Source organism: Leiobunum rupestre, chromosome 6 (genome assembly GCF_980474605.1).
Source record: "Leiobunum rupestre chromosome 6, qqLeiRupe1.1.hap1, whole genome shotgun sequence".
Classification (NCBI taxonomy): domain Eukaryota; kingdom Metazoa; phylum Arthropoda; class Arachnida; order Opiliones; family Sclerosomatidae; genus Leiobunum; species Leiobunum rupestre.
In genome coordinates, this window is record NC_143389.1 from 19,212,238 (window position 1) to 19,229,051 (window position 16,814).

Below are 16,814 nucleotides of genomic sequence, written 5' to 3' on the forward strand. Positions count from 1 at the left end.
TCAGCAAAGCAGAGGCCGCGGTGAGAAACGAACTCACGATCTCCTGTTTACAAGACAGGCGCATTAACCACTTAGCCACGTGGCCCCGGTTGCTAAAATGACGAATTAAAATTAGTCTATTTTGTGTAATGGTTAAAAGATACACAACGAAGCAGAGGCCACGTTGAGAATCGAACTCACGATCTCCTGTTTACGAGACAGGCGCTTTAACCACTAAGTTACTTGGCCCCGATTATAATTATGACAAGTTCAAATTTGTCCGTTTTGTGAAATTGGTAAAAGATAAACAGCGAAGCAGAGGCTACGGTGAGAGTTGAACTCGCGATCTCCTGTATACGAGTCAGGCGCTTTAACCACTAAGCCACGCGGTCCCAGTTATACGCATGGCAAGTTCAAATTTGTCCATTTTGTGTAATGGGAAAAAGATACGCAGCGAAGCAGAGGCCACGGTTAGAGTTCAACTTGCGATCTCCTGTTTACGAGACAGGCGCTTTAACCACTAAGCCACGCGGCCCCGATTGAGAGTATGATAAGTTCAAATTTGTCCATTATGTGTAATGGGTCACGGTGACAGATGAACTCACGATCTCCTGTTTACTAGACAGGCGCTTTAACCACTAAGCCACGCGGCCCCGATTGAGCGTATGATAAGTTCAAATTTGTCCATTATGTGTAATGGGTTAAAGATAAACAGCGAAGCAGAGGCTACTGTGAGAGTTGAGCTCGCGATCTCTTGTTTACGCGACAGGCGCTTTAACCACTAAGCCACGCGGTCCCAGTTATACGCATGGCAAGTTCAAATTTGTCCATTTTGTGTACTGGGCAAAAAATACGAAGCGAAGCGGAGGCCACGGTTAGAGTTGAACTTGCGATCTCCTGTTCACGAGACAGGCGCTTTAACCACTAAGCCACGCGGCCCCCTTGTTAAAATGACAAATTAAAATTCGTCCATTTTGTGTAATGAATAAAACATAAACCGCGAAGCAGAGGCCGCGGTTAGAGTCGAACTCACGATCTCCTGTTTACAAGACAGGCGCTTTAACCACTAAGCCACGCGGCCCCGGTTCCTAAAATGACAAATTAAAATTAGTCTATTATCTGAAATGGTTAAAAGATACACAGCGAAGCAAAGGCCACGGTGAGAGTAGAACTCACGATCTCCTGTTTACAAGACAGGCGCTTTAACCACTAAGCCACTCGCCCCCGGTAGCTAAAATGACAAATTAAAATAAGTCTATTTTGTGTAATGGGTAAAATACAAACAGTGATACAGAGGCCATGGTGAGAGTCGAACTCTCGATCTCCTTTTTACAAAACAGGCGCTTTAACCACTACGCCACGCGGCCCCCTTGTTAAAATGACAAATTAAAATTCGTCCATTTTGTGTAATGAATAAAACATAAACCGCGAAGCAGAGGCCGCGGTTAGAGTCGAACTCACGATCTCCTGTTTATGAGACAGGCGCTTTAACCACTCAGCCACGCGGCCCCGGTTCCTAAAATGACAAATTAAAATTAGTCTATTTTGTGTAAAGGTTAAAAGATAAACAGCGAAGCAGAGGCCGCGGTGAGAGTCGAACTTACGATCTCCTGTTAACGAGACAGGCGCTTTAACCACCAAGCCACGCGGCCCCGATTGATAATATGATAAGTTCAAACTTGTCCATTTTGTGTAATGGCTAAAATATAAACAGTGATACAGAGGCCATGGTGAGAGTCGAACTCACGATCTCCTTTTTACAAGACAGGCGCTTTAAATACTTAGCCACGCGTCACCGGTTGCTAAAATGACAAACTAAAATTAGTCCATTTTGTGTACTGGGTAAAAGATAAACAGCGAAGCAGAGGTTACGGCGTGAATCGCTCTCACGATCTCCTGTTTACAAGACAGGCGCCTTAACCACTAAGCCACGCGGCCCCCCTTGCTAAAATGACAAATTAAAATTCGTCCATTTTGTGTAATGGGAAAATATAAACAGCGAAGCAGAGGCCGCGGTGAGAGTCGAACTCACGATCTCCTGTTTACGAGACAGGCGCTTTAACCATTAAGCAACGCGGCCCCGGTTCCTAATATGACAAATTAAAATTAGTCTATTATGCGTAATGGTTAAAAGATACACAGCGAAGCAGAGGCCACGGTAAGAGTCGAACTCACGATCTCCTGTTTACAAGACAGGCGCTTTAACCACTAAGCCACGCGGCCCCCCCTTTGTTAAAATGACAAATTAAAATTCGTCCATTTTGTGTAATGAATAAAAGATAAACCGCGAAGCAGAGGCCGCGGTGAGAGTCGAACTCACGATCTCCTGTTTACAAGACAGGCGCTTTAACCATTTAGCCACGCGGCCCCTTTCGTGTGTAAGATAAGTTCAAATATGTCCATTTTGTGTAATGGGTGAAAGATTAACAGCAAAGCAGAGGCCACAGTGAGAGTTGAACTCACGATCTCCTGGTTACGAGACAGGCGCTATAACCACTAAGCCACGCGGCCCCTTTCGTGTAAAAGATAAGTTCAAATATGTCCATTTTGTGTAATGGGTAAAAGGTAAACAGTGAAGCAGAGGCCACGGTGAGAGTCGAACTCACGATCTCCTGTTTACAAGACAGGCGCTTTAACCACTAAGCCACGCGGCCCCGGTTCCTAAAATGACAAATTAAAATTAGTCTATTATCTGTAATGGTTAAAATATACACAGCGAAGCAAAGGCCACGGTGAGAGTAGAACTCACGATCTCCTGTTTACAAGACAGGCGCTTTAACCACTAAGCCACTCGGCCCCGGTAGCTAAAATGACAAATTAAAATAAGACTATTTTGTGTAATGGGTAAAATATAAACAGTGATACAGAGGCCATGGTGAGAGTCGAACTCACGATCTCCTGTTTACAAAACAGGGGCTTTAATCACTTAGCCACGCGGCCCCGGTTGCTGAAATGACAAATTAAAATAAGTCTATTTTGTGTAATGGGTAAAATATAAACAGTGATACAGAGGCCATGGTGAGAGTCGAACTCACGATCTCCTGTTTACAAGACAGGCGCTTTAACCACTAAGCCACGCGGCCCCGGTAGCTAAAATGACAAATTAAAATAAGTCTATTTTGTGTAATGGGTAAAATACAAACAGTGATACAGAGGCCATGGTGAGAGTCGAACTCACGATCTCCTGTTTACAAGACAGGCGCTTTAACCACTTAGCCACGCGGCCCCGGTTGCTAAGATGACAAATTAAAATTAGTCTATTTTGTGTAAAGGTTAAAAGATAAATAGCGAAGCAGAGGCCGCGATGAGAGTCGAACTTGCGATCTCCTGTTTACGAGACAGGCGCTTTAACCACTAAGCCACGCGGCCCCGGTTGAAAATATGATAAGTTCAAACTTGTCCATTTTGTGTAATGGGTAAAATATAAACAGTGATACAGAGGCCATGGTGAGAGTCGAACTCACGATCTCCTGTTTACAAAACAGGGGCTTTAATCACTTAGCCACGCGGCCCCGGTTGCTAAAATGACAAATTAAAATAAGTCTATTTTGTGTAATGGGTAAAATATAAACAGTGATACAGAGGCCATGGTGAGAGTCGAACTCACGATCTCCTGTTTACAAAACAGGGGCTTTAATCACTTAGCCACGCGGCCCCGGTTGCTAAGATGACAAATTAAAATTAGTCTATTTTGTGTAAAGGTTAAAAGATAAATAGCGAAGCAGAGGCCGCGGTGAGAGTCGAACTTACGATCTCCTGTTTACAAGACAGGCGCTTTAACCACTATGCCACGCGGCCCCCCTTGCTTAAATGACAAATTAAAATTCGTCCATTTTGTGTAATGGGAAAAGATAAACAGCGAAGCAGAGGCCGCGGTGAGAGTCGAACTCACGATCTCCTGTTAACGAGACAGGCGCTTTAACCATTAAGCACAGGGGTCCTGGTTCCTAATATGACAAATTAAAATTAGTCTATTATCTGTAATGGTTAAAAGATACACAGCGAAGCAGAGGCCATGGTGAGAGTCGAACTCACGATCTCCTGTTTACAAGACAGGCGCTTTAACCACTTAGCCACGCGGCCCCGGTTGCTAAGATGACAAATTAAAATTAGTCTATTTTGTGTAAAGGTTAAAAGATAAATAGCGAAGCAGAGGCCGCGGTGAGAGTCGAACTTACGATCTCCTGTTTACAAGACAGGCGCTTTAACCACTATGCCACGCGGCCCCCCTTGCTTAAATGACAAATTAAAATTCGTTCATTTTGTGTAATGGGAAAAGATAAACAGCGAAGCAGAGGTCGCGGTGAGAGTCGAACTCACGATCTCCTGTTTACGAGACAGGCGCTTTAACCATTAAGCAACGCGGTCCTGGTTCCTAATATGACAAATTAAAATTAGTCTATTATCTGTAATGGTTAAACGATACACAGCGAAGCAGAAGCCACGGTGAGTGTCGAACTCACGATCTCCTGTTTACAAGACAGGCGCTTTAACCACTACGCCACGCGGCCCCCCTTGTTAAAATGACAAATTAAAATTCGTCCATTTTGTGTAATGAATAAAACATAAACCGCGAAGCAGAGGCCGCGGTGAGAGTCGAACTTACGATCTCCTATTAACGAGACAGGCGCTTTAACCACCAAGCCACGCGGCCCCGATTGAAAATATGATAAGTTCAAACTTGTCCATTTTGTGTAATGGGTAAAATATTAACAGTGATACAGAGGCCATGGTGAGAGTCGAACTCACGATCTCCTTTTTACAAGACAGGCGCTTTAACCACTAAGCCACGCGGCCCCGGTAGCTAAAATGACAAATTAAAATAAGTCTATTTTGTGTAATGGGTAAAATACAAACAGTGATACAGAGGCCATGGTGAGAGTCGAACTCACGATCTCCTGTTTACAAGACAGGCGCTTTAACCACTTAGCCACGCGGCCCCGGTTGCTAAGATGACAAATTAAAATTAGTCTATTTTGTGTAAAGGTTAAAAGATAAATAACGAAGCAGAGGCCGCGGTGAGAGTCGAACTTACGATCTCCTGTTTACAAGACAGGCGCTTTAACCACTATGCCACGCGGCCCCCCTTGCTTAAATGACAAATTAAAATTCGTCCATTTTGTGTAATGGGAAAAGATAAACAGCGAAGCAGAGGCCGCGGTGAGAGTCGAACTCACGATCTCCTGTTAACGAGACAGGCGCTTTAACCATTAAGCACAGCGGTCCTGGTTCCTAATATGACAAATTAAAATTAGTCTATTATCTGTAATGGTTAAAAGATACACAGCGAAGCAGAGGCCACGGTGAGAGTCGAACTTCCGATCTCCTGTTTACAAGACAGGCGCTTTAACCACTAAGCCACGCGGCCCCCCTTGCTTAAATGACAAATTAAAATTCGTTCATTTTGTGTAATGGGAAAAGATAAACAGCGAAGCAGAGGTCGCGGTGAGAGTCGAACTCACGATCTCCTGTTTACGAGACAGGCGCTTTAACCATTAAGCAACGCGGTCCTGGTTCCTAATATGACAAATTAAAATTAGTCTATTATCTGTAATGGTTAAACGATACACAGCGAAGCAGAAGCCACGGTGAGTGTCGAACTCACGATCTCCTGTTTACAAGACAGGCGCTTTAACCACTACGCCACGCGGCCCCCCTTGTTAAAATGACAAATTAAAATTCGTCCATTTTGTGTAATGAATAAAACATAAACCGCGAAGCAGAGGCCGCGGTGAGAGTCGAACTTACGATCTCCTGTTAACGAGACAGGCGCTTTAACCACCAAGCCACGCGGCCCCGATTGAAAATATGATAAGTTCAAACTTGTCCATTTTGTGTAATGGGTAAAATACAAACAGTGATACAGAGGCCATGGTGAGAGTCGAACTCACGATCTCCTGTTTACAAGACAGGCGCTTTAACCACTTAGCCACGCGGCCCCGGTTGCTAAGATGACAAATTAAAATTAGTCTATTTTGTGTAAAGGTTAAAATATAAATAGCGAAGCAGAGGCCGCGGTGAGAGTCGAACTTACGATCTCCTGTTTACAAGACAGGCGCTTTAACCACTATGCCACGCGGCCCCCCTTGCTTAAATGACAAATTAAAATTCGTCCATTTTGTGTAATGGGAAAAGATAAACAGCGAAGCAGAGGCCGCGGTGAGAGTCGAACTCACGATCTCCTGTTTACGAGACAGGCGCTTTAACCATTAAGCAACGAGGCCCCGTCTCCTAATATGACAAATTAAAATTAGTCTATTATCTGTAATGGTTAAAAGATACACAGCGAAGCAGAGGCCACGGTGAGAGTCGAACTTACGATCTCCTGTTTACAAGACAGGCGCTTTAACCATTAAGCAACGAGGCCCCGTCTCCTAATATGACAAATTAAAATTAGTCTATTATCTGTAATGGTTAAAAGATACACAGCGAAGCAGAGGCCAAGGTGAGAGTCGAACTCACGATCTCCTGTTTACGAGACAGGCGCTTTAACCATTAAGCAACGAGGCCCCGTCTCCTAATATGACAAATTAAAATTAGTCTATTATCTGTAATGGTTAAAATATACACAGCGAAGCAGAGGCCACGGTGAGAGTCGAACTTACGATCTCCTGTTTACGAGACAGGCGCTTTAACCACTAAGCCACGCGGCCCCGGTAGCTAAAACTACAAATTAAAATAAGTCTATTTTGTGTAATGGTTAAAAGATACACAGCGAAGCAGAAGCCACGGCGAGAGTCGAACTTACGATCTCCTGTTAACGAGACAGGCGCTTTAACCACCAAGCCACGTGGCCCCGATTGATAATATGATAAGTTCAAACTTGTCCATTTTGTGTAATGGGTAAAATATAAACAGTGATACAGAGGCCATGGTGAGAGTCGAACTCACGATCTCCTTTTTAGAAGACAGGCGCTTTAACCATTTAGCCACGCGGCCCCCCTTGTTAAAATGACAATCTAAAATTAGTCCATTTTGTGTACTGGGTAAGAGATAAACAGCGAAGCAGAGGTTACGGTGTGAATCGCTCTCACGATCTCCTGTTTACAAGACAGGCGCCTTAACCACTAAGCCACGCGGCCCCCCTTGCTAAAATGACAAATTAAAATTCGTCCATTTTGTGTAATGGGAAAAGATAAACAGCGAAGCAGAGGTGAGAGTCGAACTCACGATCTCCTGTTTACGAGACAGGCGCTTTAACCATTAAGCAACGCGGCCCCGGTTCCTCATATGACAAACTAAAATTAGTCTATTATCTGTAATGGTTAAAAGATACACAGCGAAGCAGAGGCCACGGTGAGAGTCGAACTTACGATCTCCTGTTTACAAGACAGGCGCTTTAACCACTAAGCCACGCGGCCCCGGTAGATAAAATGACAAATTAAAATAAGTCTATTTTGTGTAATGGTTAAAAGATACACAGCGAAGCAGAGGCCACGGTGAGAGTCGAACTCACGATCTCCTGTTTACGAGACAGGCGCTTTAACCATTTAGCCACGCGGCCCCCCTTGTTAAAATGACAAATAAAAATTCGTCCATTTTGTGTAATGAATAAAAGATAAACCGCGAAGCAGAGGCAGCGTTGAGAGTCGAACTTACGATCTCCTGTTAACGAGACAGGCGCTTTAACCACCAAGCCACGCGGCCCCGATTGATAATATGATAAGTTCAAACTTGTCCATTTTGTGTAATGGATAAAAGATAAACCGCGAAGCAGAAGCCACGGTGAGTGTCGAACTCACGATCTCCTGTTTACAAGACAGGCGCTTTAACCACCAAGCCACGCGGCCCCGATTGATAATATGATAAGTTCAAACTTGTCCATTTTGTGTAGTGGGTAAAATATAAACAGTGATACAGAGGCCATGGTGAGAATCGAACTCACGATCTCCTTTTTACAAGACAGGCGCTTTAACCATTTAGCCACGCGGCCCCCCTTGTTAAAATGACAAATAAAAATTCGTCCATTTTGTGTAATGAATAAAACATAAACCGCGAAGCAGAGGCCGCGGTGAGAGTCGAACTTACGATCTCCTGTTAACGAGACAGGCGCTTTAACCACCAAGCCAAGCGGCCCCGATTGAAAATATGATAAGTTCAAACTTGTCCATTTTGTGTAATGGGGAAAATATTAACAGTGATACAGAGGCCATGGTGAGAGTCGAACTCACGAACTCCTTTTTACAAGACAGGCGCTTTAACCACTAAGCCACGCGGCCCCGGATGCTAGAACGACAAACTAAAATTAGTCTATTTTGTGTAAAGGTTAAAAGATAAATAGCGTAGCAGAGGCCGCGGTGAGAGTCGTACTTACGATCTCCTGTTAACGAGACAGGCGCTTTAACCACTAAGCCACGCGGCCCCGGTAGATAAAATGACAAATTAAAATAAGTCTATTTTGTGTAATGGGTAAAATACAAACAGTGATACAGAGGCCATGGTGAGAGTCGAACTCACGATCTCCTGTTTACAAGACAGGCGCTTTAACCATTTAGCTACGCGGCCCCCCTTGTTAAAATGACAAATAAAAATTCGTTGATTTTGTGTAATGAATAAAAGATAAACCGCGAAGCAGAGGCCGCGGTGAGAGTCGAACTCACGATCTCCTGTTTACGAGACAGGCGCTTTAACCACTAAGCCACGCGGCCCCGGTTCCTAAAATGACAAATTAAAATTAGTCTATTTTGTGTAAAGGTTAAAAGAAAAACATCGAAGCAGAGGCGGCGGTGAGAGTCGAACTTACGATCTCCTGTTAACGAGACAGGCGCTTTAACCACCAAGCCACGCGGCCCCGATTGATAATATGATAAGTTCAAACTTGTCCATTTTGTGTAATGGGTAAAATATAAACAGTAATACAGAGGCCATGGTGAGAATCGAACTCACGATCTCCTTTTTACAAGACAGGCGCTTTACCCATTTAGCCACGCGGCCCCCCTTGTTAAAATGACAAATAAAAATTCGTCCATTTTGTGTAATGAATAAAAGATAAACCGCGAAGCAGAGGCCGCGGTGAGAGTCGAACTCACGATCTCCTGTTTACGAGACAGGCGCTTTAACCACTAAGCCACGCGGCCCCGGTTCCTAAAATGACAAATTAAAATTAGTCTATTTTGTGTAAAGGTTAAAAGATAAACAGCGAAGCAGAGGCAGCGTTGAGAGTCGAACTTACGATCTCCTGTTAACGAGACAGGCGCTTTAACCACTTAGCCACGCGGCCCCGATTGAGAGCATGATAAGTTGAAATTTTTCCATTTTGTGTACAGGTTAAAAGATACACAGCGAAGCAGAGGCCACGGTGAGAGTTGAACTCACGATCTCCTGTTTACGAGACAGGCGCTTTAACCACTAAGCCACGCGACCCGATTGAGAGTCTGATAAATTAAAATTGGTCCATTTTGTGAAATGGGTAAAAGATAAACAGCGAAGCAAAGGCCGCGGTGAGAGTCGGACTCATGTTCTCCTGTTTACGAGACAGGCGCTTTAACCACTTAGCAACGCGGCCCCGATTGATGGTATGATAAGTTCAAATTTGTCCATTATGTGTAATGGGTAAAAGATAAACAGCGAAGCAGAGGCCACGGTGAGAGTTGAACTCACGATCTCCTGTTTTCGAGACAGGGGCTTTAACCACTTAGCCACGCGGCCCCGATTGATAATATGATAAGTTCAAACTTGTCCATTTTGTGTTATGGGTAAAATATAAACAGTGATACAGAGGCCATGGTGAGAGTCGAACTTACGATCTCCTTTTTACAAGACAGGCCCTTTAACCACTTAGCCACGCGTCCCCGGTTGCTAAAATGACAAACTAAAATTACTCCATTTTGTGTACTGGGTAAAAGATAAACAGCGAAGCAGAGGTTACGGCGTGAATCGCTCTCACGATCTCCTGTTTACAAGACAGGCGCCTTAACCACTAAGCCACGCGGCCCCCCTTGCTAAATTGACAAATTAAAATTCGTCCATTTTGTGTAATGGGAAAAGATAAACAGCGAAGCAGAGGCCGCGGCGAGAGTCGAATTCACGATCTCCTGTTTACGAGACAGGCGCTTTAACCATTAAGCAACGCGGCCCCGGTTCCTAATATGACAAATTAAAATTAGTCTATTATCTGTAATGGTTAAAAGATACACAGCGAAGCAGAGGCCAAGGTGAGAGTCGAACTCACGATCTCCTGTTTACAAGACAGGCGCTTTAACCACTAAGCCACGCGGCCCCGGTTCCTAAAATGACAAATTAAAATTAGGCTATTTTGTGTAAAGGTTAAAATATAAACATCGAAGTAGAGGCCGCGGTGAGAGTCGAACTTACGATCTCCTGTTAACGAGACAGGCGATTTAACCACCAAGCCACGCGGCCCCGATTGATAATATGATAAGTTCAAACTTGTCCATTTTGTGTAATGGGTAAAATATAAACAGTGATACAGAGGCCATGGTGAGAGTCGAACTCACGATCTCCTTTTTAGAAGACAGGCGCTTTAACCACTTAGCCACGCGTCCCCGATTGCTATAATGACAAACTAAAATTAGTCCTTTTTGTGTACTGGGTAAGAGATAAACAGCGAAGCAGAGGTTACGGTGTGAATCGCTCTCACGATCTCCTGTTTACAAGACAGGCGCCTTAACCACTAAGCCACGCGGCCCCCCTAGCTAAAATGACAAATTAAAATTCGTCCATTTTGTGTAATGGGAAAAGATAAACAGCGAAGCAGAGGTGAGAGTCGAACTCACGATCTCCTGTTTACGAGACAGGCGCTTTAACCATTAAGAAACGCGGCCCCGGTTCCTCATATGACAAACTAAAATTAGTCTATTATCTGTAATGGTTAAAAGATACACAGCGAAGCAGAGGCCACGGTGAGAGTCGAACTTACGATCTCCTGTTTACAAGACAGGCGCTTTAACCACTAAGCCACGCGGCCCCGGTAGATAAAATGACAAATAAAAATTCGTCCATTTTGTGTAATGAATAAAAGATAAACCGCGAAGCAGAGGCCGCGGTGAGAGTCGAACTCACGATCTCCTGTTTACGAGACAGGCGCTTTAACCACTAAGCCACGCGGCCCCGGTTCCTAAAATGACAAATTAAAATTAGTCTATTTTGTGTAAAGGTTAAAAGAAAAACATCGAAGCAGAGGCGGCGGTGAGAGTCGAACTTACGATCTCCTGTTAACGAGACAGGCGCTTTAACCACCAAGCCACGCGGCCCCGATTGATAATATGATAAGTTCAAACTTGTCCATTTTGTGTAATGGGTAAAATATAAACAGTGATACAGAGGCCATGGTGAGAATCGAACTCACGATCTCCTTTTTACAAGACAGGCGCTTTACCCATTTAGCCACGCGGCCCCCCTTGTTAAAATGACAAATAAAAATTCGTCCATTTTGTGTAATGAATAAAAGATAAACCGCGAAGCAGAGGCCGCGGTGAGAGTCGAACTCACGATCTCCTGTTTACGAGACAGGCGCTTTAACCATTTAGCCACGCGGCCCCCCTTGTTAAAATGACAAATAAAAATTCGTCCATTTTGTGTAATGAATAAAAGATAAACCGCGAAGCAGAGGCCGCGGTGAGAGTCGAACTCACGATCTCCTGTTTACGAGACAGGCGCTTTAACCACTAAGCCACGCGGCCCCGGTTCCTAAAATGACAATTTAAAATTAGTCTATTTTGTGTAAAGGTTAAAAGATAAACAGCGAAGCAGAGGCAGCGTTGAGAGTCGAACTTACGATCTCCTGTTAACGAGACAGGCGCTTTAACCACTTAGCCACGCGGCCCCGATTGAGAGCATGATAAGTTGAAATTTTTCCATTTTGTGTACAGGTTAAAAGATACACAGCGAATCAGAGGCCACGGTGAGAGTTGAACTCACGATCTCCTGTTTACGAGACAGGCGCTTTAACCACTAAGCCACGCGACCCGATTGAGAGTCTGATAAATTAAAATTGGTCCATTTTGTGAAATGGGTAAAAGATAAACAGCGAAGCAAAGGCCGCGGTGAGAGTCGGACTCATGTTCTCCTGTTTACGAGACAGGCGCTTTAACCACTAAGCAACGCGGCCCCGATTGATGGTATGATAAGTTCAAATTTGTCCATTATGTGTAATGGGTAAAAGATAAACAGCGAAGCAGAGGCCACGGTGAGAGTTGAACTCACGATCTCCTGTTTTCGAGACAGGGGCTTTAACCACTTAGCCACGCGGCCCCGATTGAGTGTATGATAAGTTAAAATTAGTCCATTTTGTGAAATGGGTAAAAGATAAACAGAGAAGCAAAGGCCGCGGTGAGAGCCGAACTTACGGTCTCCTGTTTACGAGAGAGGCTCTTTAACCACTAAGCCACGCGGCCCTGATCGAAAATGTGATTGGTTCAAATTTGTCCATTATGTGTTATGAATAAAAGATAAACAGCGAAGCAGAGGCCGCGGTGAAAGTCGAACCCACGATCTCCTGTTTGCGAGACAGGCGCTTTAACCACTAAGCCACGCGGCCCTGATCGAAAATGTGATTGGTTCAAATTTGTCCATTATGTGTTATGGATAAAAGATAAACAGCGAAGCAGAGGCCACGGTGAGAGTTGAACTCACAATCTCCGGTTTATGAGACAGGCGCTTTAACCACTAAGCCACGCGACGCGATTGCGAGTGTGATAAGTTAAAATTGGTCCATTTTGTGAAATGGGTAAAAGATAAACAGCGAAGCAAAGGCCGCGGTGAGAGTCGGACTCATGTTCTCCTGTTTACGAGACAGGCGCTTTAACCACTAAGCCACGCGGCCCCGATTGATTGTATGATAAGTTCAAATTTGTCCATTATTTGTAATGAGTAAAAGATAAACACCGAAGCAGAGGTCACGGTGAGAGATGAACTCATGTTCTCCTGTTTACGAGACAGGAGCTTTAACCACTAAGCTACGCGGCCCCAATTATAAATATGACTAGTTCAAATTTGTCCATTTTGTGTAATGGGTAAAAGATATACAGCAAAGCAGAGGCCACGGTGAGAGTCGAACTCACGATCTCCTGTTTACAAGACAGGCGCTTTAACCACTGAGCCACGCGGCCCCCCTTGCTACAATGACAAATTAAAATTCGTCCATTTTGTGTAATGGTTAAAAGATAAACAGCGAAGCAGAGGCCGCGGTGAAAGTCGAACTCACAATCTCCTGTTTGCGAGACAGGCGCTTTAACCACTAAGCCACGCGGCCCTGATCGAAAATGTGATTGGTTCAAATTTGTCCATTATGTGTTATGGATAAAAGATAAACAGCGAATTAGAGGCCACGGTGAGAGTTGAACTCACGATCTCTTGTTTACGAGACAGGCGCTTTAACCACTAAGCCACGCGGCCCCGATTGATGGTATGATAAGTTCAAATTTGTCCATTATTTGTAATGAGTAAAAGATAAACACCGAAGCAGAGGTCACGGTGAGAGATGAACTCATGTTCTACTGTTTACGAGACAGGCGCTTTAACCACTAAGCAACGCGGCCCCGATTGATAGTATGATAAGTTCAAATTTGTCCATTATGTGTAATGGGTAAAAGACAAACAGCGAAGCCGAGGCCACGGTGAGAGTTGAACTCACGATCTCCTGTTTACGAGACTGGGGCTTTAACCACAAAGCCACGCGGCCCCGTTTGAGAGTATGATAAGTTAAAATTAGTCCATTTTGTGAAATGTGTAAAAAATAAACAGCGAAGCAAAGGCCGCGGTAAGAGTCGAACTTACAATCTCCTGTTTACAAGACAGGCGCTTTAACCACTAAGCCACGCGGCCCCCCTTTGCTAAAATGACAAATTAAAATTCGTCCATTTTGTGAAATGGGTAAAAGATAAACAGCGAAGCAAAGGCCGCGGTGAGAGTCGAACTTACGATCACCTGTTTCCAAGACAGGCGCTTTAACCACTAAGCCACGCGGCCCCCCTTGCTACAATGACAAATTAAAATTCGTCCATTTTGTGTAATGGTTAAAAGATAAACAGCGAAGCAGAGGCCGCGGTGAAAGTCGAACTCACAATCTCCTGTTTGCGAGACAGGCGCTTTAACCACTAAGCCACGCGACCCTGATCGAAAATGTGATTGGTTCAAATTTGTCCATTATGTGTTATGGATAAAAGATAAACAGCGAATTAGAGGCCACGGTGAGAGTTGAACTCACGATCTCTTGTTTACGAGACAGGCGCTTTAACCACTAAGCCACGCGGCCCCGATTGATGGTATGATAAGTTCAAATTTGTCCATTATTTGTAATGAGTAAAAGATAAACACCGAAGCAGAGGTCACGGTGAGAGATGAACTCATGTTCTACTGTTTACGAGACAGGCGCTTTAACCACTAAGCAACGCGGCCCCGATTGATAGTATGATAAGTTCAAATTTGTCCATTATGTGTAATGGGTAAAAGATAAACAGCGAAGCAGAGGCCACGGTGAGAGTTGAACTCACGATCTCCTGTTTACCAGACAGGGGCTTTAACCACAAAGCCACGCGGCCCCGGTTAAGAGTATGATAAGTTAAAATTAGTCCATTTTGTGAAATGGGTAAAAGATAAACAGCGAAGCAAAGGCCGCGGTGAGAGTCGAACTTAAGATCTCCTGTTTACCAGACAGGCGCTTTAACCACTAAGCCACGCAGCCCCCCTTGCTAAAATGACAAATTAAAATTCGTCCATTTTGTGTAATGGGTAAAAGATAAACAGCGAAGCAGAGGCCGCGGTGAGAGTCGAACTAACGATCTCCTGTTTGCGAGACAGGCGCTTTAACCACTAAGCTACGCGGCCCCAATTGTTAGTATGACAAGTTCAAATTTGTCCATTTTGTGTAATGGGTAAAAGATATACAGCGAAGCAGAGGCCACGGTGAGAGTCGAACTCACGATCTCCTGTTTACAAGACAGGCGCTTTAACCACTAAGCCACGCGGCCCCCCATGCTAAAATGACAATTTAAAATTCGTCCATTTTGTGTAATGGGTGAAAGATAAACAGCGAAGCAGAGGCCGCGGTGAGAGTCGAACTCACGATCTCCGGTTTACGAGACAGGCGCTTTAACCACTAAGCCACACCGCCGTGATCGAAAATGTGATTGGTTCAAATTTGTCCATTTTGTGTAATGGGTAAAAGATAAACAGCGAAGCAGAGGCCGCGGTGAGAGTCGATTTTACGATGACGTGTTTACGAGACAGGCGCTACAACAACTTAGCCACGCGGCCCCGATTGATAGTATGATAAGTTCTAATTTGTCCATTATGTGTAATGGATAAAAGATAAACAGAGAAGCAGAGGCCGTGGTGAGAGTCGAACTTACGATCTCCTGTTTACGAGAGAGGCGCTTTAACCACTAAGCCACGTGGCCCCGATTGAAATTATGAAAAGTTCAAATTTGTCCATTTTCTGTAATGGTTAAAAGATACACAGCGAAGCAGAAGCCACGGTGAGAGTCGAACTCACTATCTCCAGTTTACAAGACAGGCGCTGTTACCACTAAGCCACGTGGTCCCGGTTGATACATAACAAATTAAAATTATCCTATTTTGTGTAATGGTTAAAAGATACACAGCGAAGCAGAGGCTACGGTGAGAGTCGAACTCACGATCTCCTGTTTACAAGACAGGCTTATTTTTTTAATTATATCATTAAAAAAATACATTTTTAGTGTATATTACAAAAGTTGCGAGACCAATATTAACAAAAGAATAACAACAGTCATAAAAATACAGGAATTCTAACCCAAAAACAACTCTTGGAATGCTATATATATATATATATATATTTATGATTGCAATTAAAGAACAATAGTTAACTCCTTAAAACAGACTGGAGTGCTTTTTAAAGACTATTAACACTGTTAAATTAGAGTTCTTAAAATATTTTTTACAACATGTTAGTAAATTCTTTATCTTTATCTTTAAAAATTTTAATGGTTTTACGTATTTTGCATTTAATTTTTGCATAAAATCTATGTTGAACTACTACGAGAGGTATGTTTTGATTGAAATTAGAAAAGGAACGGCAGTCCAGAATAAGATACTTTTAAAGAGATACCATGAAATGTATTATTTTTAACTCGGGACAATTTAAAGATATCGGGCATTTACCTTGAAAAACAATAAAACAATTTCGAACAAAGCCGGGATTGGTAAAATAATCGACTTTTTAACCAAGTTTGTCTTTAAATAGCCATGACCACCAGGCCTCAACAATGCTACACCCAAATAATATATGTGATAATGTTTCTTCCGCGTTTTTACAAAAAGTACACATGGGAGAGATCTGCGGATCGAACAAATGAATACGTTTGTTAAGAAATAGCGCGTGATGAACAATTCTTAAATTATTATCGCGTTGTTCGGGACTTAAAACTCGTCCTTTTAACCAACTCCATCCTGGTTTGGGTAAGGGACCTCCTAAATATTCCCGCCACTTAAGCTCACCGGATGACTCGTAATTTCGAACCGAAAGGTAGCGCTGATATAGTTCTTTAGCCGAGGCCGCCAAATAATCGAATTCGGTGTTGTCTTTGGTAAAAACACGTATTGCGTTCTCGACTGGAACCCGCGACGAAGAAGCGTACACGCGGTCGAAAAAAACTTTCGGCAAAGATTCTTTAATAACGGAATAAACGCGTTTGACATCCAGAGCCCGCTGCATCGAGGCATCAATATCGCATAGTTCCAATACACTGTCCTCTGGAAGAAAACCAGGTATGACTTCGTAACAAAAATCGCGGAGACATAGTAGTCCATGCGAAAGAAACGGAAGCCGTGACCGCGAAGTCAGAGTAGATAGATCAACACGCTGTCTATAAAACACCGGCTCGTGGAACGGATCG

At 43.7% G+C, this 16,814-nt stretch overlaps 63 non-coding genes across 63 annotated transcripts; all 63 read right to left on the bottom strand.

Annotated features, from left to right (window-relative positions):
- Window positions 1-12: 12 nt before the first annotated feature.
- TRNAT-UGU (transfer RNA threonine (anticodon UGU)) lies at window positions 13-85 on the bottom strand. The gene has a single exon. It is a non-coding gene; the product is annotated as a tRNA-Thr (tRNA).
- A 760-nt stretch (window positions 86-845) lies between these two features.
- TRNAT-CGU (transfer RNA threonine (anticodon CGU)) lies at window positions 846-918 on the bottom strand. The gene has a single exon. It is a non-coding gene; the product is annotated as a tRNA-Thr (tRNA).
- A 69-nt stretch (window positions 919-987) lies between these two features.
- TRNAT-UGU (transfer RNA threonine (anticodon UGU)) lies at window positions 988-1,060 on the bottom strand. Its single transcript has one exon. It is a non-coding gene; the product is annotated as a tRNA-Thr (tRNA).
- A 355-nt stretch (window positions 1,061-1,415) lies between these two features.
- TRNAM-CAU (transfer RNA methionine (anticodon CAU)) lies at window positions 1,416-1,488 on the bottom strand. The gene has a single exon. It is a non-coding gene; the product is annotated as a tRNA-Met (tRNA).
- Window positions 1,489-1,558: 70 nt separating this feature from the next.
- On the bottom strand, window positions 1,559-1,631 carry TRNAT-CGU (transfer RNA threonine (anticodon CGU)). The gene has a single exon. It is a non-coding gene; the product is annotated as a tRNA-Thr (tRNA).
- A 355-nt stretch (window positions 1,632-1,986) lies between these two features.
- On the bottom strand, window positions 1,987-2,059 carry TRNAT-CGU (transfer RNA threonine (anticodon CGU)). Its single transcript has one exon. It is a non-coding gene; the product is annotated as a tRNA-Thr (tRNA).
- A 70-nt stretch (window positions 2,060-2,129) lies between these two features.
- Window positions 2,130-2,202, bottom strand: TRNAT-UGU (transfer RNA threonine (anticodon UGU)). Its single transcript has one exon. It is a non-coding gene; the product is annotated as a tRNA-Thr (tRNA).
- Window positions 2,203-2,274: 72 nt separating this feature from the next.
- Window positions 2,275-2,347, bottom strand: TRNAT-UGU (transfer RNA threonine (anticodon UGU)). Its single transcript has one exon. It is a non-coding gene; the product is annotated as a tRNA-Thr (tRNA).
- A 70-nt stretch (window positions 2,348-2,417) lies between these two features.
- Window positions 2,418-2,490, bottom strand: TRNAT-CGU (transfer RNA threonine (anticodon CGU)). The gene has a single exon. It is a non-coding gene; the product is annotated as a tRNA-Thr (tRNA).
- Window positions 2,491-2,560: 70 nt separating this feature from the next.
- TRNAT-UGU (transfer RNA threonine (anticodon UGU)) lies at window positions 2,561-2,633 on the bottom strand. Its single transcript has one exon. It is a non-coding gene; the product is annotated as a tRNA-Thr (tRNA).
- A 70-nt stretch (window positions 2,634-2,703) lies between these two features.
- TRNAT-UGU (transfer RNA threonine (anticodon UGU)) lies at window positions 2,704-2,776 on the bottom strand. Its single transcript has one exon. It is a non-coding gene; the product is annotated as a tRNA-Thr (tRNA).
- A 213-nt stretch (window positions 2,777-2,989) lies between these two features.
- TRNAT-UGU (transfer RNA threonine (anticodon UGU)) lies at window positions 2,990-3,062 on the bottom strand. The gene has a single exon. It is a non-coding gene; the product is annotated as a tRNA-Thr (tRNA).
- Window positions 3,063-3,132: 70 nt separating this feature from the next.
- On the bottom strand, window positions 3,133-3,205 carry TRNAT-UGU (transfer RNA threonine (anticodon UGU)). Its single transcript has one exon. It is a non-coding gene; the product is annotated as a tRNA-Thr (tRNA).
- A 70-nt stretch (window positions 3,206-3,275) lies between these two features.
- TRNAT-CGU (transfer RNA threonine (anticodon CGU)) lies at window positions 3,276-3,348 on the bottom strand. Its single transcript has one exon. It is a non-coding gene; the product is annotated as a tRNA-Thr (tRNA).
- Window positions 3,349-3,704: 356 nt separating this feature from the next.
- TRNAT-UGU (transfer RNA threonine (anticodon UGU)) lies at window positions 3,705-3,777 on the bottom strand. The gene has a single exon. It is a non-coding gene; the product is annotated as a tRNA-Thr (tRNA).
- Window positions 3,778-3,989: 212 nt separating this feature from the next.
- TRNAT-UGU (transfer RNA threonine (anticodon UGU)) lies at window positions 3,990-4,062 on the bottom strand. The gene has a single exon. It is a non-coding gene; the product is annotated as a tRNA-Thr (tRNA).
- Window positions 4,063-4,132: 70 nt separating this feature from the next.
- On the bottom strand, window positions 4,133-4,205 carry TRNAT-UGU (transfer RNA threonine (anticodon UGU)). The gene has a single exon. It is a non-coding gene; the product is annotated as a tRNA-Thr (tRNA).
- Window positions 4,206-4,417: 212 nt separating this feature from the next.
- TRNAT-UGU (transfer RNA threonine (anticodon UGU)) lies at window positions 4,418-4,490 on the bottom strand. The gene has a single exon. It is a non-coding gene; the product is annotated as a tRNA-Thr (tRNA).
- A 213-nt stretch (window positions 4,491-4,703) lies between these two features.
- Window positions 4,704-4,776, bottom strand: TRNAT-UGU (transfer RNA threonine (anticodon UGU)). Its single transcript has one exon. It is a non-coding gene; the product is annotated as a tRNA-Thr (tRNA).
- A 70-nt stretch (window positions 4,777-4,846) lies between these two features.
- On the bottom strand, window positions 4,847-4,919 carry TRNAT-UGU (transfer RNA threonine (anticodon UGU)). Its single transcript has one exon. It is a non-coding gene; the product is annotated as a tRNA-Thr (tRNA).
- A 70-nt stretch (window positions 4,920-4,989) lies between these two features.
- TRNAT-UGU (transfer RNA threonine (anticodon UGU)) lies at window positions 4,990-5,062 on the bottom strand. The gene has a single exon. It is a non-coding gene; the product is annotated as a tRNA-Thr (tRNA).
- A 212-nt stretch (window positions 5,063-5,274) lies between these two features.
- On the bottom strand, window positions 5,275-5,347 carry TRNAT-UGU (transfer RNA threonine (anticodon UGU)). The gene has a single exon. It is a non-coding gene; the product is annotated as a tRNA-Thr (tRNA).
- A 212-nt stretch (window positions 5,348-5,559) lies between these two features.
- TRNAT-UGU (transfer RNA threonine (anticodon UGU)) lies at window positions 5,560-5,632 on the bottom strand. Its single transcript has one exon. It is a non-coding gene; the product is annotated as a tRNA-Thr (tRNA).
- A 70-nt stretch (window positions 5,633-5,702) lies between these two features.
- On the bottom strand, window positions 5,703-5,775 carry TRNAT-CGU (transfer RNA threonine (anticodon CGU)). Its single transcript has one exon. It is a non-coding gene; the product is annotated as a tRNA-Thr (tRNA).
- A 70-nt stretch (window positions 5,776-5,845) lies between these two features.
- TRNAT-UGU (transfer RNA threonine (anticodon UGU)) lies at window positions 5,846-5,918 on the bottom strand. The gene has a single exon. It is a non-coding gene; the product is annotated as a tRNA-Thr (tRNA).
- A 70-nt stretch (window positions 5,919-5,988) lies between these two features.
- On the bottom strand, window positions 5,989-6,061 carry TRNAT-UGU (transfer RNA threonine (anticodon UGU)). Its single transcript has one exon. It is a non-coding gene; the product is annotated as a tRNA-Thr (tRNA).
- A 69-nt stretch (window positions 6,062-6,130) lies between these two features.
- Window positions 6,131-6,203, bottom strand: TRNAT-CGU (transfer RNA threonine (anticodon CGU)). The gene has a single exon. It is a non-coding gene; the product is annotated as a tRNA-Thr (tRNA).
- A 213-nt stretch (window positions 6,204-6,416) lies between these two features.
- On the bottom strand, window positions 6,417-6,489 carry TRNAT-CGU (transfer RNA threonine (anticodon CGU)). Its single transcript has one exon. It is a non-coding gene; the product is annotated as a tRNA-Thr (tRNA).
- Window positions 6,490-6,559: 70 nt separating this feature from the next.
- Window positions 6,560-6,632, bottom strand: TRNAT-CGU (transfer RNA threonine (anticodon CGU)). Its single transcript has one exon. It is a non-coding gene; the product is annotated as a tRNA-Thr (tRNA).
- A 635-nt stretch (window positions 6,633-7,267) lies between these two features.
- TRNAT-UGU (transfer RNA threonine (anticodon UGU)) lies at window positions 7,268-7,340 on the bottom strand. Its single transcript has one exon. It is a non-coding gene; the product is annotated as a tRNA-Thr (tRNA).
- A 70-nt stretch (window positions 7,341-7,410) lies between these two features.
- On the bottom strand, window positions 7,411-7,483 carry TRNAT-CGU (transfer RNA threonine (anticodon CGU)). Its single transcript has one exon. It is a non-coding gene; the product is annotated as a tRNA-Thr (tRNA).
- A 213-nt stretch (window positions 7,484-7,696) lies between these two features.
- On the bottom strand, window positions 7,697-7,769 carry TRNAT-UGU (transfer RNA threonine (anticodon UGU)). Its single transcript has one exon. It is a non-coding gene; the product is annotated as a tRNA-Thr (tRNA).
- Window positions 7,770-7,839: 70 nt separating this feature from the next.
- Window positions 7,840-7,912, bottom strand: TRNAT-UGU (transfer RNA threonine (anticodon UGU)). The gene has a single exon. It is a non-coding gene; the product is annotated as a tRNA-Thr (tRNA).
- A 213-nt stretch (window positions 7,913-8,125) lies between these two features.
- On the bottom strand, window positions 8,126-8,198 carry TRNAT-UGU (transfer RNA threonine (anticodon UGU)). The gene has a single exon. It is a non-coding gene; the product is annotated as a tRNA-Thr (tRNA).
- A 213-nt stretch (window positions 8,199-8,411) lies between these two features.
- On the bottom strand, window positions 8,412-8,484 carry TRNAT-UGU (transfer RNA threonine (anticodon UGU)). Its single transcript has one exon. It is a non-coding gene; the product is annotated as a tRNA-Thr (tRNA).
- A 70-nt stretch (window positions 8,485-8,554) lies between these two features.
- TRNAT-CGU (transfer RNA threonine (anticodon CGU)) lies at window positions 8,555-8,627 on the bottom strand. Its single transcript has one exon. It is a non-coding gene; the product is annotated as a tRNA-Thr (tRNA).
- A 356-nt stretch (window positions 8,628-8,983) lies between these two features.
- On the bottom strand, window positions 8,984-9,056 carry TRNAT-CGU (transfer RNA threonine (anticodon CGU)). Its single transcript has one exon. It is a non-coding gene; the product is annotated as a tRNA-Thr (tRNA).
- A 213-nt stretch (window positions 9,057-9,269) lies between these two features.
- On the bottom strand, window positions 9,270-9,342 carry TRNAT-CGU (transfer RNA threonine (anticodon CGU)). The gene has a single exon. It is a non-coding gene; the product is annotated as a tRNA-Thr (tRNA).
- Window positions 9,343-9,411: 69 nt separating this feature from the next.
- Window positions 9,412-9,484, bottom strand: TRNAT-CGU (transfer RNA threonine (anticodon CGU)). The gene has a single exon. It is a non-coding gene; the product is annotated as a tRNA-Thr (tRNA).
- A 70-nt stretch (window positions 9,485-9,554) lies between these two features.
- On the bottom strand, window positions 9,555-9,627 carry TRNAS-CGA (transfer RNA serine (anticodon CGA)). The gene has a single exon. It is a non-coding gene; the product is annotated as a tRNA-Ser (tRNA).
- A 355-nt stretch (window positions 9,628-9,982) lies between these two features.
- On the bottom strand, window positions 9,983-10,055 carry TRNAT-CGU (transfer RNA threonine (anticodon CGU)). Its single transcript has one exon. It is a non-coding gene; the product is annotated as a tRNA-Thr (tRNA).
- A 70-nt stretch (window positions 10,056-10,125) lies between these two features.
- On the bottom strand, window positions 10,126-10,198 carry TRNAT-UGU (transfer RNA threonine (anticodon UGU)). The gene has a single exon. It is a non-coding gene; the product is annotated as a tRNA-Thr (tRNA).
- Window positions 10,199-10,833: 635 nt separating this feature from the next.
- TRNAT-UGU (transfer RNA threonine (anticodon UGU)) lies at window positions 10,834-10,906 on the bottom strand. Its single transcript has one exon. It is a non-coding gene; the product is annotated as a tRNA-Thr (tRNA).
- Window positions 10,907-10,976: 70 nt separating this feature from the next.
- TRNAT-CGU (transfer RNA threonine (anticodon CGU)) lies at window positions 10,977-11,049 on the bottom strand. Its single transcript has one exon. It is a non-coding gene; the product is annotated as a tRNA-Thr (tRNA).
- A 356-nt stretch (window positions 11,050-11,405) lies between these two features.
- Window positions 11,406-11,478, bottom strand: TRNAT-CGU (transfer RNA threonine (anticodon CGU)). The gene has a single exon. It is a non-coding gene; the product is annotated as a tRNA-Thr (tRNA).
- Window positions 11,479-11,548: 70 nt separating this feature from the next.
- On the bottom strand, window positions 11,549-11,621 carry TRNAT-CGU (transfer RNA threonine (anticodon CGU)). Its single transcript has one exon. It is a non-coding gene; the product is annotated as a tRNA-Thr (tRNA).
- Window positions 11,622-11,834: 213 nt separating this feature from the next.
- On the bottom strand, window positions 11,835-11,907 carry TRNAT-CGU (transfer RNA threonine (anticodon CGU)). The gene has a single exon. It is a non-coding gene; the product is annotated as a tRNA-Thr (tRNA).
- Window positions 11,908-11,976: 69 nt separating this feature from the next.
- TRNAT-CGU (transfer RNA threonine (anticodon CGU)) lies at window positions 11,977-12,049 on the bottom strand. Its single transcript has one exon. It is a non-coding gene; the product is annotated as a tRNA-Thr (tRNA).
- A 70-nt stretch (window positions 12,050-12,119) lies between these two features.
- Window positions 12,120-12,192, bottom strand: TRNAS-CGA (transfer RNA serine (anticodon CGA)). The gene has a single exon. It is a non-coding gene; the product is annotated as a tRNA-Ser (tRNA).
- A 213-nt stretch (window positions 12,193-12,405) lies between these two features.
- On the bottom strand, window positions 12,406-12,478 carry TRNAA-CGC (transfer RNA alanine (anticodon CGC)). Its single transcript has one exon. It is a non-coding gene; the product is annotated as a tRNA-Ala (tRNA).
- Window positions 12,479-12,690: 212 nt separating this feature from the next.
- Window positions 12,691-12,763, bottom strand: TRNAT-CGU (transfer RNA threonine (anticodon CGU)). The gene has a single exon. It is a non-coding gene; the product is annotated as a tRNA-Thr (tRNA).
- Window positions 12,764-12,976: 213 nt separating this feature from the next.
- Window positions 12,977-13,049, bottom strand: TRNAT-UGU (transfer RNA threonine (anticodon UGU)). Its single transcript has one exon. It is a non-coding gene; the product is annotated as a tRNA-Thr (tRNA).
- A 70-nt stretch (window positions 13,050-13,119) lies between these two features.
- Window positions 13,120-13,192, bottom strand: TRNAA-CGC (transfer RNA alanine (anticodon CGC)). Its single transcript has one exon. It is a non-coding gene; the product is annotated as a tRNA-Ala (tRNA).
- A 70-nt stretch (window positions 13,193-13,262) lies between these two features.
- On the bottom strand, window positions 13,263-13,335 carry TRNAT-CGU (transfer RNA threonine (anticodon CGU)). The gene has a single exon. It is a non-coding gene; the product is annotated as a tRNA-Thr (tRNA).
- A 356-nt stretch (window positions 13,336-13,691) lies between these two features.
- TRNAT-UGU (transfer RNA threonine (anticodon UGU)) lies at window positions 13,692-13,764 on the bottom strand. Its single transcript has one exon. It is a non-coding gene; the product is annotated as a tRNA-Thr (tRNA).
- Window positions 13,765-13,835: 71 nt separating this feature from the next.
- TRNAP-UGG (transfer RNA proline (anticodon UGG)) lies at window positions 13,836-13,908 on the bottom strand. The gene has a single exon. It is a non-coding gene; the product is annotated as a tRNA-Pro (tRNA).
- A 70-nt stretch (window positions 13,909-13,978) lies between these two features.
- TRNAA-CGC (transfer RNA alanine (anticodon CGC)) lies at window positions 13,979-14,051 on the bottom strand. The gene has a single exon. It is a non-coding gene; the product is annotated as a tRNA-Ala (tRNA).
- A 70-nt stretch (window positions 14,052-14,121) lies between these two features.
- On the bottom strand, window positions 14,122-14,194 carry TRNAT-CGU (transfer RNA threonine (anticodon CGU)). Its single transcript has one exon. It is a non-coding gene; the product is annotated as a tRNA-Thr (tRNA).
- Window positions 14,195-14,407: 213 nt separating this feature from the next.
- TRNAT-GGU (transfer RNA threonine (anticodon GGU)) lies at window positions 14,408-14,480 on the bottom strand. Its single transcript has one exon. It is a non-coding gene; the product is annotated as a tRNA-Thr (tRNA).
- A 70-nt stretch (window positions 14,481-14,550) lies between these two features.
- On the bottom strand, window positions 14,551-14,623 carry TRNAT-GGU (transfer RNA threonine (anticodon GGU)). The gene has a single exon. It is a non-coding gene; the product is annotated as a tRNA-Thr (tRNA).
- Window positions 14,624-14,693: 70 nt separating this feature from the next.
- On the bottom strand, window positions 14,694-14,766 carry TRNAA-CGC (transfer RNA alanine (anticodon CGC)). The gene has a single exon. It is a non-coding gene; the product is annotated as a tRNA-Ala (tRNA).
- Window positions 14,767-14,836: 70 nt separating this feature from the next.
- Window positions 14,837-14,909, bottom strand: TRNAT-UGU (transfer RNA threonine (anticodon UGU)). The gene has a single exon. It is a non-coding gene; the product is annotated as a tRNA-Thr (tRNA).
- A 70-nt stretch (window positions 14,910-14,979) lies between these two features.
- On the bottom strand, window positions 14,980-15,052 carry TRNAT-CGU (transfer RNA threonine (anticodon CGU)). The gene has a single exon. It is a non-coding gene; the product is annotated as a tRNA-Thr (tRNA).
- Between the last annotated feature and the right edge of the window lie 1,762 nt (window positions 15,053-16,814).